Source organism: Pseudopodoces humilis, chromosome 2, assembly GCF_049639895.1.
Source record: "Pseudopodoces humilis isolate 2021_Gansu_Grassland_sample_001 chromosome 2, ASM4963989v1, whole genome shotgun sequence".
In the NCBI taxonomy this organism is placed as follows: Eukaryota; Metazoa; Chordata; class Aves; order Passeriformes; family Paridae; genus Pseudopodoces; species Pseudopodoces humilis.
Genome location: NC_142201.1, coordinates 92538153 through 92554302, shown reverse-complemented (window position 1 = coordinate 92554302; position 16150 = coordinate 92538153). Strand labels below are relative to the sequence as shown.

At 39.7% G+C, this 16150-nt stretch overlaps 1 protein-coding gene across 8 annotated transcripts in view; it reads right to left on the bottom strand.

Moving 5' to 3' along the window:
- Nucleotides 1-16150, bottom strand: part of ZBTB20 (zinc finger and BTB domain containing 20) — a 460332-nt gene that overhangs the window by 348997 nt on the left and 95185 nt on the right. For 6 of the 8 annotated variants that reach the window (XR_015771863.1, XM_088051419.1, XM_088051418.1 and 3 more), the window contains one exon: nt 3217-3338. The exons of the other annotated variants lie outside the window; for them this stretch is intronic. The gene's annotated coding sequence lies outside the window, so the exon portion shown is untranslated. The remainder of the gene's footprint in view (nt 1-3216; nt 3339-16150) is intronic. 8 annotated transcript variants of the gene reach the window in all.

Here is a 16150-nt window from a genome sequence, read left to right as displayed (position 1 = left end):
TGCTAGTCCCAATGCCTGTTCGTTAGCTCTAGGATTAGTTTAGTGTGGCATATTTTATTTCTTAAAACTATTTCTTTAAAGATGCACAAGCTTCTGAGAGGTACAGCTTTAAAAATTCTCATTTACTATCAAGATCACTAGTGAAAAAAATTAGTTGATCGACTATTAAAACTTGGGGTTTCTTGTGCCTCCCACTGCTGAAGCCGAAGACATTAACAGGATGGATGCCTGATCTGATGCACCAGGGGCTTGGTTCCCGTATCTGTCCACAATACTGCTATTGGATTAATCATCACAGAAGTCTCACATCTTTTAATGGTTGCAATGTACTTCAAGAGTAGGAAAGCTGTATTATTGTTATTGTTGAGATGGATAAGGTAGCAAGATGCATATCCTCAAAAAAGTAGGCACTGAATTCTCTCCTGCCCTGAACAATTCCAGACCACGGGAAGCATGGGAAGGAATATGGAATTAATCAAATCCCTGCCCCTAAGCCTACATCACTCTTCCCCATTTGAGTATCACTCATCTACATGTATTTTCTGCTACCTGACCAAGAATGTGAGAAACAGAAGGTACTTTGTTTGCCAGCCTGTCCCCATGTCCAGTGTAAATCTCCCAAATAGGGTTTCAGGATTAACCACCACCTCCCTAAATCTGAATAATGTGCATAACTACACCTGCCTACATTGCAAAAATTGTCTAAACATCCATGTTAAATGCCTGCATCATTACTGACTCAATTCTCCTGGAAATTCAAGGCCAGGTGGCCTAGAAGAGTGGTGCTCCAAACGAGTCAGTAAATCAATATTTTCTGCTTGCTAACATGGCCTCATCCCTCCTAGCCATCAGTATAACCCATGTTACTCCTCACTTCAACCTCACCTCTCTCTAGCATCCTTCCTTATATTACAGCTCAGATTTCCTTTGCACTCCTCACAGTCTTCACCTTACCATATTCTATTATGCCTTCCAGAGTACGTGAAACTGCCAAACCTCCACCATGTCCTTACAATCACCCTGCCTACATTTCCCACTGGGTAGCAGACACGTTATGGCTGCTCTGCTGACAGCTCAGCCAGGCTGGTTGGGACACTGGGCAGCTGGAGGTCAGCTTGTTCTGAGTGACCAGCCTGACTGCTCTTTAGCTCTCCAGAAAGGAATGCAGTGCCCAGACTGCACACACTGCTCAGATACAGCACAGTGCATGGACCTGTCCTACAACTATGGTAAAAATACTCCCACTCTGTCTAGGTTTCCCTCCTAAGATCTCTCTAATAAAGTAAGCCCATGAAAAACTGAGGGGTGCAAATGGCAATAGAGAATCATCTTATCATAATTAGCTGGAAATAAACTACCCATGCAGAATGGTCTCTCCATCATCCTAAGCTAAAGAACCCATATGAACAAAAAAGGGTGCAGAGCTAGTTACTCACTTCACAAGTTGTTTAGTTTCAGTAAAAAAGTGTTGCTGTAGAGATTTCTCAAGTCCAAATGTTCCTGGGGAAGGTAGTTCCAGTAATTCTGGGAAGGAAGCCAATCCTTTGGCTTTATATGTAAATATTTAAACAATATTATTTTTATATACATATATTTTATACACATGTACATATATATCTTTAGACTTCCAGACTTGCAAAACTGCAACAGAAAAAATAGGCAAGCTGACATACAGTTACTGTCTCTGCCTGAAACCATGCTAACTGACCATCAGAAACAAAATACAACAAAGACTTCAAGATAATTAAGCCACATCACCTTTGTATACTGGTCCACTCAAACAGAAGTGATGAAAGAGCTGGAGTAGAAATTCAAAAGGTAGAGAGAGAAAGGTCTCAAATTTAATCTCCTTAGAAGTGGCAAGAAAATAAGGTTCATCTATTTTAAATCTTTCAGAACCTAGATGGATACAAGTGCTCCATCCACGGGTGTGGAATCTCCAGTTTCAGATGACACAAAGCTTCACATTCGAGCATTTTAGTGTTATGATACCTGACAGTAAAGCTGCAACTTTGTGTTTAGAAAGGTCACTGTGGCTTGAGGCTTAAATCAGGTCCATACCTCAAAAGGGATAACTTGGCAGAAAATGCAAGTGAAAGAATGGAAATGCATCTGGCACTGAGATCTGGTGAATAAATAAAATGGGGGGGAAAAAAATAAAGCTTTGAAATTGTTGAGGAGAGGGTTGATAAAATGGAGGAAGATGATTTAGTGAGGAAAGGTATCTAGTCAGGGCATATGATGAATAAATCAATCTATGAAATAAAATTTACCACATAAATTCCACCTCTATCTACTCAGTAAGCAGAAAACACACCCTAGTACAAGGTACATGTGTGTAAATTCATAGCTACATGATTTAAAGAAATAAAATACTTATGAATACAGTACTTACATGTCTGTATGTATAGCACAGTCAGTGAGTTTTAGGAAGACAGAAGTGCACATACATTAAAAAAACACAGAGAAAATAGGACCAAGAGTAGGGCAAGCCTTTTAGAAAATATTTTAATGGCTTTATAAAAAGCCTTCACCCAAAGTTTGAGGGGCTTTTGCAATCTTACATTTTTCTATTGCAAAATACACCTGCTTTCTTCTCTTTTTTCCCCCTAAACTAAATATTTCTTCCATCTAATGACTCTCTTTATTAGACAGCATCTAATTTGCATACATTTACATACAATTTAACTGCTAGCTTGTGAGAACAAAGAAATGGCTCTGTATTGCACTGAAGGACAATACTCAGAAAGGAAGGTATAAAACCAGCTAGCTCGGTGGCTGTATATTCTCTTTGTTTCAGAAATACTAGGAGTTTTAAACACACTACTTAAAGGGTGAAAAAGATTATTTCATCAAACAATGAAAAAAGATACAGTGCAGCTTCCTTTTAACGCATTCTCTCTCTGGCCTGGTTAATGGGATTTAAGGGTCCAATATTTCTTTGCTTTCTTCTGTTTCTTTTATTAGAACTGATGGATTTAATTCTGTCACATATTTTACTTCATATTTTATTCCTATAACAATCTATGCTGAAGTTCAGCTCCAATGCTAATTCAATACTATCTTCCCTTCCTTGCAGTCAGCCTGGAATACAACTGAACGATCTCTGATGGGTATGAAGTGCTCTGCCCTCAATGCCCAGTGCTAATGGATTTTAGAGAGAGTCTGCCAGGGTTTTACCTCGTGGCAACAAGTCTAGAGATAATGAAAACTTACCATGTAGCTGACTGGGAATCAACAGGAAGGGAAGCAGGGCTGAGCTCCGCTTGTGAGAACAGGGAGGGACTGTGGTCAGAGTAAATGCAGGATGTAAAGAATGCGTCAAGCCCTCTATTTCCCTGAGGAGAAAGGGGGAAAAAAAAGAGGAGAAAATTCTCTTTTAAGACCTTGCATGAAGGAAAACCTTTTAGAAACAGTTGTTAGGAATTCCAACACATACCTACCAAAAGCATGATACATTCAGCAAAGCATTTTTCTCCAAAGGATCTGCAGTTGGGGTACCAACTGCTCGGGAGGGCTACAAATCCAATCCATGTAGATTTGACATAAAAACCTTGCAGTAAGAAAACATTTCAGGCAGAATGCTGCAGATGCACACATCCTCTCACATGTGCAAAACTAGGGATACAGAGCAGACCTCCCTGCACAGCAAAGCTGTTAGCTTCACTCCCGACCTCTGCTCTTCCCGACATCAAACTCAATGACCTGTGCTCAGTGGGGTAGAAAAATTTAAAAGTATCATCAGTATCTACTGATTAAAGTATCAGTAGAAAAAGTAAAGTAATCACCATTCAGTGGTGCAGGGATGGGTGAAAGATGACCCAATCACTCTGGTAGCATGTTCAAAGGTCCTGTCCTACAGAAATAATGCAGTCTGTTTACATCAGAATAATCCTTCTGATGTAAACAGACCTATTGCAATGGAATGGAGTAAGACTAGTCTCGGTAAAAAGCACTAGGCCAAGTTAGCCGGCACACAAAACAGATGTAGAATTTAGGACCCAGCAGTCATCTGCTCCATTCAGTTTGCCCCAGCCAGCCATGTGGCCTGGGGCACACTGGCTTTATGTGATCAGCGCCAGGTTGAGGGTTAATTCCATGAGCACTCTCACACCAGCATGAGTGGCATAGCAGCACTCTGACTGATGGTACAGGAGCCACATCACAAGCTGTATACACAAGAAACTTGTGCTGATACTGCCCTGATGTGACTCACTGGCACTCAAAACACATTATAGATTATTTTCAGATGCATATTTTAATTTAAAACTGGCTGAAATGTTAATGAAGTTTTAGCTCTTTTTCAAAGGGGAAGATTCCCTACTGCTTACAAAAATGTTTTCTTTTTTTCCCCTCTGCCTGATCTGCTTCTAGTGACATACAGCAACCAAACCTCATAAAAGAAATTAATCAAGCCTTCATATCATTTTCCCTTTTTAAGGGTGGAAAGGTTGAGGTGTGTGATCTTCAGCATTTCTAATGTGTACCAAAGTGATGTATTAGAAAACAGTGGAGGAAGGAAATTCCAAAGCCACAGTTCCCTTGATTATCATATCCTATGCTCACAGCTGTATCTTGCTGAAACCACTGGTTATCATTTCCAGAACCTCAGAAGCATGGCTGTGTTATGATGTAAGTTGATTTTAATTGGAGTTGTCACAATCCCACCTTTCCCTCATCTCCTTCCTCTCCTTGTCACACGTCCCCAAGTCCATCCTAGAGCCAGGAGTGCGTAAGTGCCCGGTTCAGGGAGCTTTCAGCTGAATGAAGGGTTCTTTCCCATGTGTTTTTAGCCACATCAAACCCTCGTTGCAGCTCAAGATCCAGGCAGGAAACTTGGGGCTTAGAGCCAGGGAAGCAGCAGAACTGTTCAAGTGGAGGAACAGCAACAGAGCAGCGTCAACACGGATTAGTTTAAGCTGCTGTGGACCTACACCTTGTGACGTCTAGGGCTGCTTTGGTATGACACAAGAGAAAGACTCCTATCACACAGCTGGAAGCCAAACCAATTACAGCTTTATAGGTAATAAAAGACCCCACCTCATGCTAACCTAAATTAAACTGTTGGGCAACACAGATAATACAGAACAGATGCAGTCTGCCTCTGATGAAAACTAACTTGAGTTAATGGTGCACTGCTACAATCTGCACCAAGGGCATTTTCCAAGTGGCAGGTTGAATTAGCCTCAAGTGATGTGCACTACAGTAACACTTCCCTGAGGCAATAAGGCAAGGTCCCACATTCAAATGGAAAGAATTGAGCATTCTTGCCAAAGGCAAATGATAAAGCCTGTGATTAAGAACCACTGCTACCAGAACATGGTGAAGCTCCTGAAAAATCTTTCAAGGACTTCAGAAAATACACCTGGAGACAAAGAACAGGATTTTTCCTTTACATTTCTACAGTTACCAACCATACTACTCGTCTCTTTTGCTGCTTTCCAAAGAAGAAACATCAATTCTGTCCTGACTAGAAACTAACTTTGTAACCCCCTCAGTAGTTCTAAAGCCACTCTGTCCAAACAGTTGTGCAGGATGGGTATCTGAATTTCAGCTAAATACAGAAGACACTGAAGTACCCTTCCTTTTGCTTCCCTGCTCCAGGGAGTTGGAATATTTTAAATACTACAAGAGAGATCCTTTGGTAGTAAGGAATTACCTGACACCACCACCCGCAATATCTTCAGGAGAAGTCACTAAGAAAGAGCTTCACTAGCCGGTGAGCACCCACAGGTGATTCAGCATCTTTGGAAATCAAACTAACTGAGTAAAAGAGTCAGTGCAGACAACTGTCTCCATCTGTTTTCATCAGCTCAACAACCAATACCCACCATTTCAGTGCTCAGTTAGAATCTGTATTGCCAAGTTACAACCAGGCCTCAAGGGCAGGACAGCGGACCAGGGATAAGAATTGGTAACTTTTTTTGTTCAACAATAACGAAACAATGCTTTCCAGCGTATGTGAGTCTGAACCAATGGCATCCACACTACTACTGTTTTTCATTCCAGTCTTCTACACACTCTCAAGATGGTTGCAGTTATTCTATCTACCCAAGGCAGCTGTACAGATTATTACACAAGCCTATACATGTTCAAGTTGCACAACCCCTAGACAAGAGGCTTGGGTGGTTTCCCAACAGGAGATTCCCATTTTCCTTCAATTACCTTTAAGGTACAGTTACCAGTACAACCCATTTGTGCATATATTCTTCCTGTGGTGTCACTGAGTAAGTTTCTCTGCACAATAACTGCCCATTGGAAAGCATGCATACTTAAATATCCACATGATAACATATATGTGCAGACATGCATATAAAATACCTAGCCCAATAGCTGCTTGATTGAATTAATTTTACTCTTTTCACATTACAACAGGTGCCCACATCAGTTTTGACTGTCTTTAAAACAATGACAGGAATCTAAAATTTTAAATAATGCCAACATTTGAATACTTTCTATTCAAGTGCTCTTGATCAGTTGAAAAGTGTATTACCACAACACCAGCCTCAAATTTCATCTTCTTTTTAACAATTCTTCTTGGAGCTTAAAGTAGGTTAAGCAAATCGTTCATCAGATTTTTCCCTTTCCTTTCTTTTGTTGTTATATACTCCACTGAAACTGAGACATGAAAATGTAAAAGGTGGTTTAGGCAGAAGAATAATTCAGTGGAAGGAAACTCCTATTGCACCAAATTAAGTATTGGCATTTATCAAGTTCCACTTTTGGAACATATGGGTGGTATTATCCAAAGGAACAAGGGTGTTTTCCACTCAAACCATGGTGAAGAAGTCCAGCTTGAATCCATCAGCAGCATATTCAGATCAGTTTTGAGCATTTTTGAAAACCCTCCCCATTCCTAACCTGCCCAGAAAGTGGGCACAAATAAATAAATAAATGAACAAACTTCCAGCACCTTGTGTCCTGGAATCAACATCCACAAGCTGCAGGTTGTGCAGCTCTGTCAAGTTAAAGATGCCGCGAGTTTCTTTTTAAATGCAACCAATATTTCTGAAGTCAGTTCTTCCAAGCATTCCCTTTGATTTGATAAGTTGTATTAAATACAATTTGCCTCAGCAGCATTTTAAAGCATGACAGCTAGAGCACGAGTAGGTCATTGTTACGTGGCGCGTAGCATCTCCTCACTTGTGTAGACAGCCTGGATTATGTATGCAGGCCCACACTCCCCGAGATAACAAAATTACCCAGCTTGCACTCCAAGCCAGTTAGAAACTGTGGAGTCACAGAGAGCAAAGTCAAGCCCGAGCCAATCAGTCCTGCTAAGCAGCTGCTATCTCAGTTGCTTGTTAGTTCACCAGTACACTGGCCACAACCAAAGGCTTCAGATGGGCTTACAGTACGCACAGAACAAAATAGTATCTGCTTTCAAATACCACAGAAATGCAACCATGAATGAATACCATCAAAGGCTAGAGGTAGGAGAGAAACCTCTTTTAAATTAACTCAAAACATTATTTTTTGAACACTGAAGAGAAAATCCTTACTCTTGAATACTGTATAATAACAGAACCATGCTGTTCGCTGGCAGAATGCTAAGTTTCATTTTCAGCAGAAAAAAAAAAATTGTATAATAATTTTTCCTGATTTAGATGGGGTTTAGGTCGACCTTAGCTACATACAAATGAATGTTTTGTTCAAATTACAGGGTAATTTTAATTAGGACACCCTGCTAGACATCCTGTTGTTCTATTTAATGGACTTTCTCAATTATGAGAAGAAACACCTCCCCACCCGCCTGCAACTTAAAGTAAAAATTATGCTGAATAAATATACAAAGACAAAAATTATTATTCTGTATTAGATCTTTTTATTTCTGTTAATCTTTATTTGGCAACTGCTGTATCAAAAGGGCAGAGTTCAGAATCCCACACCCATTAAACACCTGTTTAAAAAGCACTTCAAGCACTGAAACCAGCCAAATATGTCCCAATTAAGCAGAAACGTTGGCACTGCTGTCTCGGGTAAGGAACACCCATTGCCATTTGCTCTCATTAGGTTAAACGGGTTTCTTGGGACATAGCTGAATTCCTGATTATGTGCATTGCAAATGGATGGAGAACACCAGAACAATAAAATTTAATTCAGCATAGCCTTCTGTCCAGTTGTCGAGCATGGAATTTTGGGAAAAGCAAAAACTGAAGCTTTGGGAAGTGGACCAGAGTTACATGTTCTAAGTATGTATTAGACAGCTCACACATTTCTCTCAAGAAACTGCCTGGTCAATGTCATGAAAGAATTGGGTTGAGACTTCTTCTTGAAAATGCTCTCAGATTTAGAGCCCATTTCATTTTTGTTAGCATCTCCTCCTCTGTACTTTGCCCATTGTTTGATTTACTCACATGGTTTTATTTGTTAGAAGTGCAATACAGTATTGTTTTATGTTCACTTTAATGTTAAACTGGTCACTGATTTCTTAACATCATATGTTTATGATGCAGTGATGGAAGGCAAAGCCTGGACAATAAAAGGTTTGTAGATGAGACACTGTACTGCAAATTTTCCAATTTTTGTCAACTTAAATAAGCAATGGCTCTTCTAGAGAGGCTGATGCATGGCAAACAGAAGAATCTTGCCTGTCACTCATTTAACCTCTTGACCCCTGTCAAGGATGTGGATATGCTTGCCAGTAAGTGACAAGTCAAGTGGTCTTTTACCAAATACTCAACAGTACATTTCAGGGTGATGCCACTAGACAGAATCAGAGTGGTAGTGATTAAAAAGTATGTTTGAAATGGTTCTAATATCCATGCTCAATCCTCTATAATCCCACTTCATTATCAATTTATTAACTTCCTTTGTTGTCCTTTCTGTCACCCTCCTGTGCTAATATATCTTAGTTTGAAAAGCACTGTACTCCACAGGCACAAAATGCTAGCATGCTTCACATAAAATCGATCAGTTATCTGTATCCAAGTAAGAGATGTACAGTCTCAAATTAAATGTACAAAAAGCATGGTTCAGCACAATAAACATCACTTCATTCGCAGCTCCTCGTCAGGATGTTAGCAGACTGAAAAGAACATCTATATATTTTTCTCTATGCTTACGCCAGATAGACTTCTCGAGAACATAAATCCCGCTGGTTCTCTACTACCTCTTGTATTTAGTGTAGAATTCACAATTATTTAGTGCCTGCATTTCTAAAGTAAACTTTAGTACATGGGAAAAAAGGATTCTAGAAATAAAATATATCAGCTAGCACTTGCTGCTGACCTAAAACTATATTTATTTTCAAGACAACCATAAGAGTGGCAGATGCTTTCTTGTTCTGGATGGCTACAAATGGCCCTAAGAAATCCTAAGATAGACACCTGCATACTTACTCTTTGCTTGTTTCCCCCCACACACCCCAAGTATTTTTGCATGAAAACAACATTTTCTAATTTGCTATTGCTATTTATTTAGATATCAATGGGTGCTATATTCAGTGTGGTCTCAAGAATAGTTTCCCTTCCATAATCCTACTGATCTCATCAAAGGATGCTAAGTACTCAAAACCTCTGAAAAAGATAAAATATTCCATATTTACTCTCCCTTATTTAATTCACAGATAGTGTGGCTTATAGTGAAAATGTTTTAAAATAGTATCTCTAAAAACTGAGAGCCACAGCCCTTGGCTATTTCTTAAGCCTTAGTAGCCTCTTAGAACTGGTGGCTGACATTTTATTCAGTAGATGATATCTGCAGCTGCAATGCTTCCAGACTACAAGGAGTAGTAAAAGCTATCATTACAAATGGTTGTTTGTATTGGTAGACATTTTGAGACTAACCAAAAGGGAGTAGGAAAGACAGAGGGTAGACTGGAAGAAAACAAAGTAAGTCCACAAACAAACAAAACACTACAAATCACAACAGGACAAGAGAAAAATCAAGCGGTGATATAATCTTACTGGATTAGTAAAAACAATTCTGTCTTGATTGGAATGCCATTTTTCTTTTTTCTTTTGCAGTTCCATCAGACGACTATTAAAATGTTTAGCTGCACCACTTTCACAGTTACAAGTTATACAAGATAGTTTATCAGGGTATCTAAGCCCACAGTGCAAATTAAAAGGTAAAACCAGGAGTATTTTGTACTGTAAAAACTAATAAATAAAGAGAAATATCTCCTATAAACTGTAAAAAAACCCAAACCAAATTAATTCTGTGTGTTTAAACTGGCATTTAACTTCCACTGAATTGAAATTGTATTTTGAACTCCAGAGAAGTTGCTTTCAGTAATACCCTTCAAATGCCTGAGCTCAACAAACCACAGAGAGCTGTGGATTAACACATGTACTGGAGCAGAGGTGGAATATTCCATGGAAGGAGAGACTTTGCCTACATCCCAAATACCTACAGACAAATCAAAACATTTCACGTTGTGGTATAAATGCAAGATATAGATTAAAAGGAGAGAAAAAAAAAAAAAAAAGGAAGAAACAGCTTCAGAACCTGGAACACTGTGGACCTGACTTCCAATTTCCTCAAAGAGCAATTTTTAAAGCTATTTCAGGAGGCAATCAAGTCCCATACATCAGCTGAGGACAAGACCCTCTCAACCCTAGAAATAAGTGGTAATACGCAAAAAAGGGGGAGAGTGAGAGAGAGCAGAAGAGCAAGAAGTGAGGTGTGGGGCTAATACCAAAGATGAAAACAGCTGGAATAAAAAATCCAGATACATCCTTTATCTCTGGGGCATGGAGGGACAAAAAAAAAGGGAGGCACTTTAGGGATGAAGTACAGGAAGTCAGCAGAGGGATATATTAAAAAAATTAACATTGCAATATGCCATCTTGTAATAGTACATTGAAAACCACACCACAGTGTGTTGCTACTGTATTTGGCCAAGTGCACTACCGTATTTAATTTGAACTTTGATTACAATAAATCAGACGATACAGAGAGGGAACCAAGTGACTTATGGTCCCTTCTGAAATCTTACCACATTAAAAGTTTGACAGTAGTAGGAACACAGTAACCAAAATCTATGTACTACATCAGAGGAAGGGAGCAGAAGTATTGAACAGAACCTCCTGGGACTCCTTGGTCATTTGCTACACACAAAGAACAGCAATTTTACTGTGCCAGCAGTGAGACTGTTAGAGCAGCAGATAAATTTGGTGCTTCCTGCACCAGACACAGCAAAACATGGGCTGCCCAATTTTCTAAGGAGGGCACAGACGCTCTACACACCTGAGCACAATTAAGTCTTACTGCTTATGAAGAAGAGATTCAGTGTTGGCAGTGCACTGGCTTGAAGGGGAGGGAGGCTGTTGGAGGAGAAGCATAAACCTGTTTCTGCTCACTACCAACTACATTATTGCAGGCACCAGTAATGAGGTGGCTGGGCTAGAAGAGGAAAGGGATATAGGAGCTGGAGTGCTTTATCAGCTCCAAGACCAATGCTGGTTTTGGCACTATTTTCACTCTAGTGAGTAACAAACAACAAAAAAAATGCAACCAAGCAGGTGCTAGCAATCTGAGAGACCACATGCCAGCTACAGCTGCTTCAAACTGATTCAATTACATCTGCCTGAATAGTCCCAGGACATTGAATCCACTGAAGGGAACCACAGGTAGAAGGGAGACACAGTACTTTTGGATCTGAACGCTCCATTAATTTAAAGTGGAAGCCCTCCCAACTGAAATGGGAGAGGGCATTGATATAGGGTCTGAACCATATGATCACACTCAGACTAGGACAAGATGGAAGACAGCATATTCCTAACACTGGGATACACCGTAAAAGCCCATTAGAAATAATGCCTCAAAATTTTCCCGAAGCAGTCCGACAGCACTGCCTTGTTTCCCACAACACTGGGTGCAGTACATTTGCTTGAACATGCTCTTGGGATTGGGACTTCACTCCAAACCTTGTTTGTACAAAAAGGGGCCAAGCAGCTGGGAAATTCTGGAGTGTAGTGTGTCCTCATTAGCTTCCATCTGCCATCAGAACTCAGCTCATGGCAAGTTTGGCTAAGTCCTGGTGTTCTCAGGTCCAAATCTGGGTCAGTTTTAATTACACTATACAGAATTCAGTGTGCAGTTTTTAAATCCTTATTATACAGCGCAGAAGAACGGGCAGCTCTCCAACTAATCAATTTTTTAAAAGTACATATATAAAAATTTTAAACCAGGCTAGACAGACAGTGGGTGGAAGAGAAAAAAAATGTATAAGTGAGTACAGGGGTTAGTTAAGAGAACTGTTAGCAAAAGTGGGTCACCAGCAAGTTCTGCTTTAAAACTTCAAAGGAAGAGGAAAAAGGAAAAAAACTCTTCATTTTTTAAGACACTGAAACTGATGTGCAAGATGTATACAATTCATACTGCTTTTAGAATCAGCATGGGTTACACACAATAATACAGCAGCCAGATTTTTATGAAGGGGAAGATGGATTGTCTTGCAGCTACAGGACCATAACAAACACTGGCTGACCTATTCCCATACCTTTAACTGTGTTATTGCCAGGGTTGGGAAAGTCCTTTTCCTCAAGGGCAAAGCCTTTAGCCCACAGGTACAGAAAAGGTGTGGTGGTTAGAAATACAGTTCAATGGCATTCTTGAAGATGACAGGGAAATGCAGGATGTTAGTCTAAATCCTTACCTAATTAATGTGTTTTGGACTACTTCAACTGCTATTTATTTCCTCTTTTTCTATGCCATCAAATAGCCATCAGCCAGGTCAGGACTTGAAAAGAGTTTTTCTTGCCAGGTTGCTGGCAAACAAAACGATAGAGGCACAGATAGCTGCATGTTTTTCACTGAACAGACACTTGGGATAGGACAGCACGCCAAATCTTATCTATGTAAATTGGGCTAAAATCTATTCTCAAAGTCAACAACCAGAATCTGCCCTGCTTAGAATCTTTGTCAGATGCAAGGGAGCAAGTGGAAGTCTTCAGTGACAGCTACCGACATAAAGGTAGCTGAGAAATGGAGAGGGATGATCAAGGAGCAGAGTAAATAGCAATGAAATGATAGATGCTTGTTAGATGAGCATAATATTCTGCCATCTCCTTACACAAAAACTACACCTTCAAAGATTTCCAAGGTTTTTTAACCATTTCTATGAAAACCTCCTTTTAAAAAAAGACACCTCTTCATGCACCTTGTTAGCATTGTCATAGTTGTCATTTCAGAATTAAAACATAGCACAAACACGACAACATCCTGCACTCTCCCTTGTACTTCTTCATTTGGTGGCTAATCCATACATCTCCAGCTGCTGGATGAACCTAGCACATTCTGACACAGCATGAAATGCACCACTATTTCAGGATCAACAAAAGCTACAAGGCTGGAGTAACCACTCATTGCTCTTTATTTGAAAGGAAGCTTTTTCTTTACAGCAACTTCCCTCTCTCAGATGTGGCCTCTCATATCCAAAAATCCATATATTCAACATAATACACAGCAATCCAAGCAGAAATTAAAACAAACTAAAAAACCCCAAAAAAATCAGCACAGGACTATCACTACCTTAGGTACCCACAACTTCTCTATTTCAATACCTTTCTCTCATATGGAGGAGGTTTTTTTACCCATGCCACCTGACTGGTCTCAAGTTCTATCCCCAACCAGGTCCACTTGTACTAATTTGGACAATTAGCTTCACTGTCTCCAAATAACTGTCAATTTAGTTGAGCTTGGCGAAAAAAAGCAAGCTGAAGCCACAAACAGACTGGACAAGGTGACCTTCAGCTAGTGAAGAAGACAAATTACCCCATGCAAATCTGTTTTCTGAGGGTCTGGTTTCTTAAGAGAACTTTTTGTTATGAAGTTTCAATGCAGATCAGTAGCGGAGCAAAAGGGAGCAGGAGAATGATAACACAGCAAACACGAGTAAATTTAGCCCAGACAGTATCACTGTAACAGAATCACATTCTGTAACTGAAGTGAAATTTCAGTGCCAAGAAGTAGACTATTTTATCTTTTAAAGCATGTCTGATGGACTATTTGAAGACATGACCCACCAGTGACCAGGCAGAATAGCCAAGCTGTGAACTATACACAAAGAAGAGTGGAGTAACAATGCTATCTAATGCTGCATGTCCTCTGAAACACTGACAAAGAAACTCAGTGATAGAACAGGGTGGTTACTTGGGAAGGTCAGGATGAGAGGACTTTGTAGTTTGGAAGGAAAGTTCATCTTCTAATTAATTTTTTAGTTTTATATCATGCACTGATGTTGCTTTATTAGATGATTTTACATTCCTCTTTCTATGGCCTCTCTTCCTTTTCCTCTTCTTCCACCTGACATGCCAGAAGGTAAAAGTAAAAGATGGCTAGCATTGTATCCAAGCAGTAAGGTGAACTTTTTCTAGGCTCTGAGTAAACTGGAGGACCACAAATATGACAACAGGTATCACTCACTACCTGCTGCAATGGTGGAACCCCAGAGAAGAAGGAACACTATCCTTTTAGGTGTACTTACGTATCAGTGTAGACATGTGGAAGATGAAGTGTTGGAAACAAGCTCTCCCTTGCTTCCCTCCCAAAATAAACAACAAAAAAACCCACCATTAACAACAACAAAACCCAGCAAGATGAGAGACTACAGTGTCAAAGGAGAGGTTCTGCCCATGCTCACAACCCTAGAGACATACTTCTTTCTTTCCCTTCCTCTCTTTAAAATCGTATTTGGATGAGACTGAAGTAAAAGTCACTGTAACTCCTCTGTCTTCAGCTTACAATGCAGCCACTTCCAACTTGTCTATTGCCACCCTGACTGGTTCAAGATGTATCTGCTAGCCCCAAAGTCTCACCAGGGAGCCTATGGAAGAGGAGATTGTCTGGTATTTCCTGAACAATCCATGCTGTCCTTGTGTAGCAAGGCTGCCAGTGAAGCACATCATCTTGTTATAATTCTATTCATGAGGAAGCAGTGAAAGATGTGTCATGGCATATGAATGCAGATATCATCTATAGCAACAAAGCAAGGATGCCATTCGGAGACAGGGGACATTTTATTTTGCAGACTGTTAGAATCCAGGAATGTTAAAACATAGGTAGAATTTATAGAATGAATTAAAACATGGTGGTCACAGGTTAGAAATTAAAGAGAGAATCTTCTCAGACGTATTTCCACTAGAATTTCAGGCTACTGTGTTCATCTTACTGCACCTACATGTAGCATCTCACATAATCATCTTTTTGGGGTCTGTCCTTTCCACTGCATCGGCTGGAATACCTGAGACAACAGTATGATTTTTAAACTGAACAAGTCTCTCAACTTTATTGCACTTGGCTGCAAGAGCTTTAAGTCATATCCTTAACATTTGAATGCTATTTTTCTACTGCACTTTATTTTGGAGTGGTTGTTTTTGGCACTATACAGTTTATGTAAAATGAAGCAGTACATAAGAAAATGCAACACCTATTCTCATGTGCTTCATAAACATCCAGCCCCTGACTTGTGTGTGCTGTGTAGCACAGTTGTTATTGCCAGCTAACAACATGTTCTAAACTGACAGAATGAGTCCTACAGATCTCATTTTTTTTGAATTTTAGAAACAGTGGAGCCATATTAAAAGGAATTTGCCAAACTACCTGCAGAGAAGGAGGAAACCTGCAATTTTCTCACTGCAGTGATGAGATGGTATCAAGAACAGTGCTAAACAAGGCCAACCAAAGGGACCACAAATACTTTCCTAAAGAATAATACTCTGATATATTGCTCTTGAATGAAAACTGAGAGTTCCCACTAAAGGGATGTCAACTTTCAAGTTTCTTTAGTCCTGCCTGCATGACAGAAGACAGCAAAAACAGCACACAGACACACGTCTCAGTTTATTCCCTTCGACTATTTGATAGCCAAACGAACATCAGAAGATGAATTTATGGAGAGACAGGTTATAACCCAAGTTTAAGGTAGAAAAGGAAATGACAACAGAAGAACACATGGACGACCATGAAAAGGAAGTTTACAACATAACTACTTTAGTCCAGCAATATGAGATAAACACCAATTATCACAATTTTTTAGATGAGGAAACAAAAAGCTCTGATCACAAAATAAATCAAGGGACTCATGCTGAATGTACATGATTATGTAATACACTAGTTTCTATTAATTTTATCACATTTACCTTCAGTACCTGACAACTAGTGCTTTCTATATTCAGATAAAGAAGACAACAACAGATAAGCA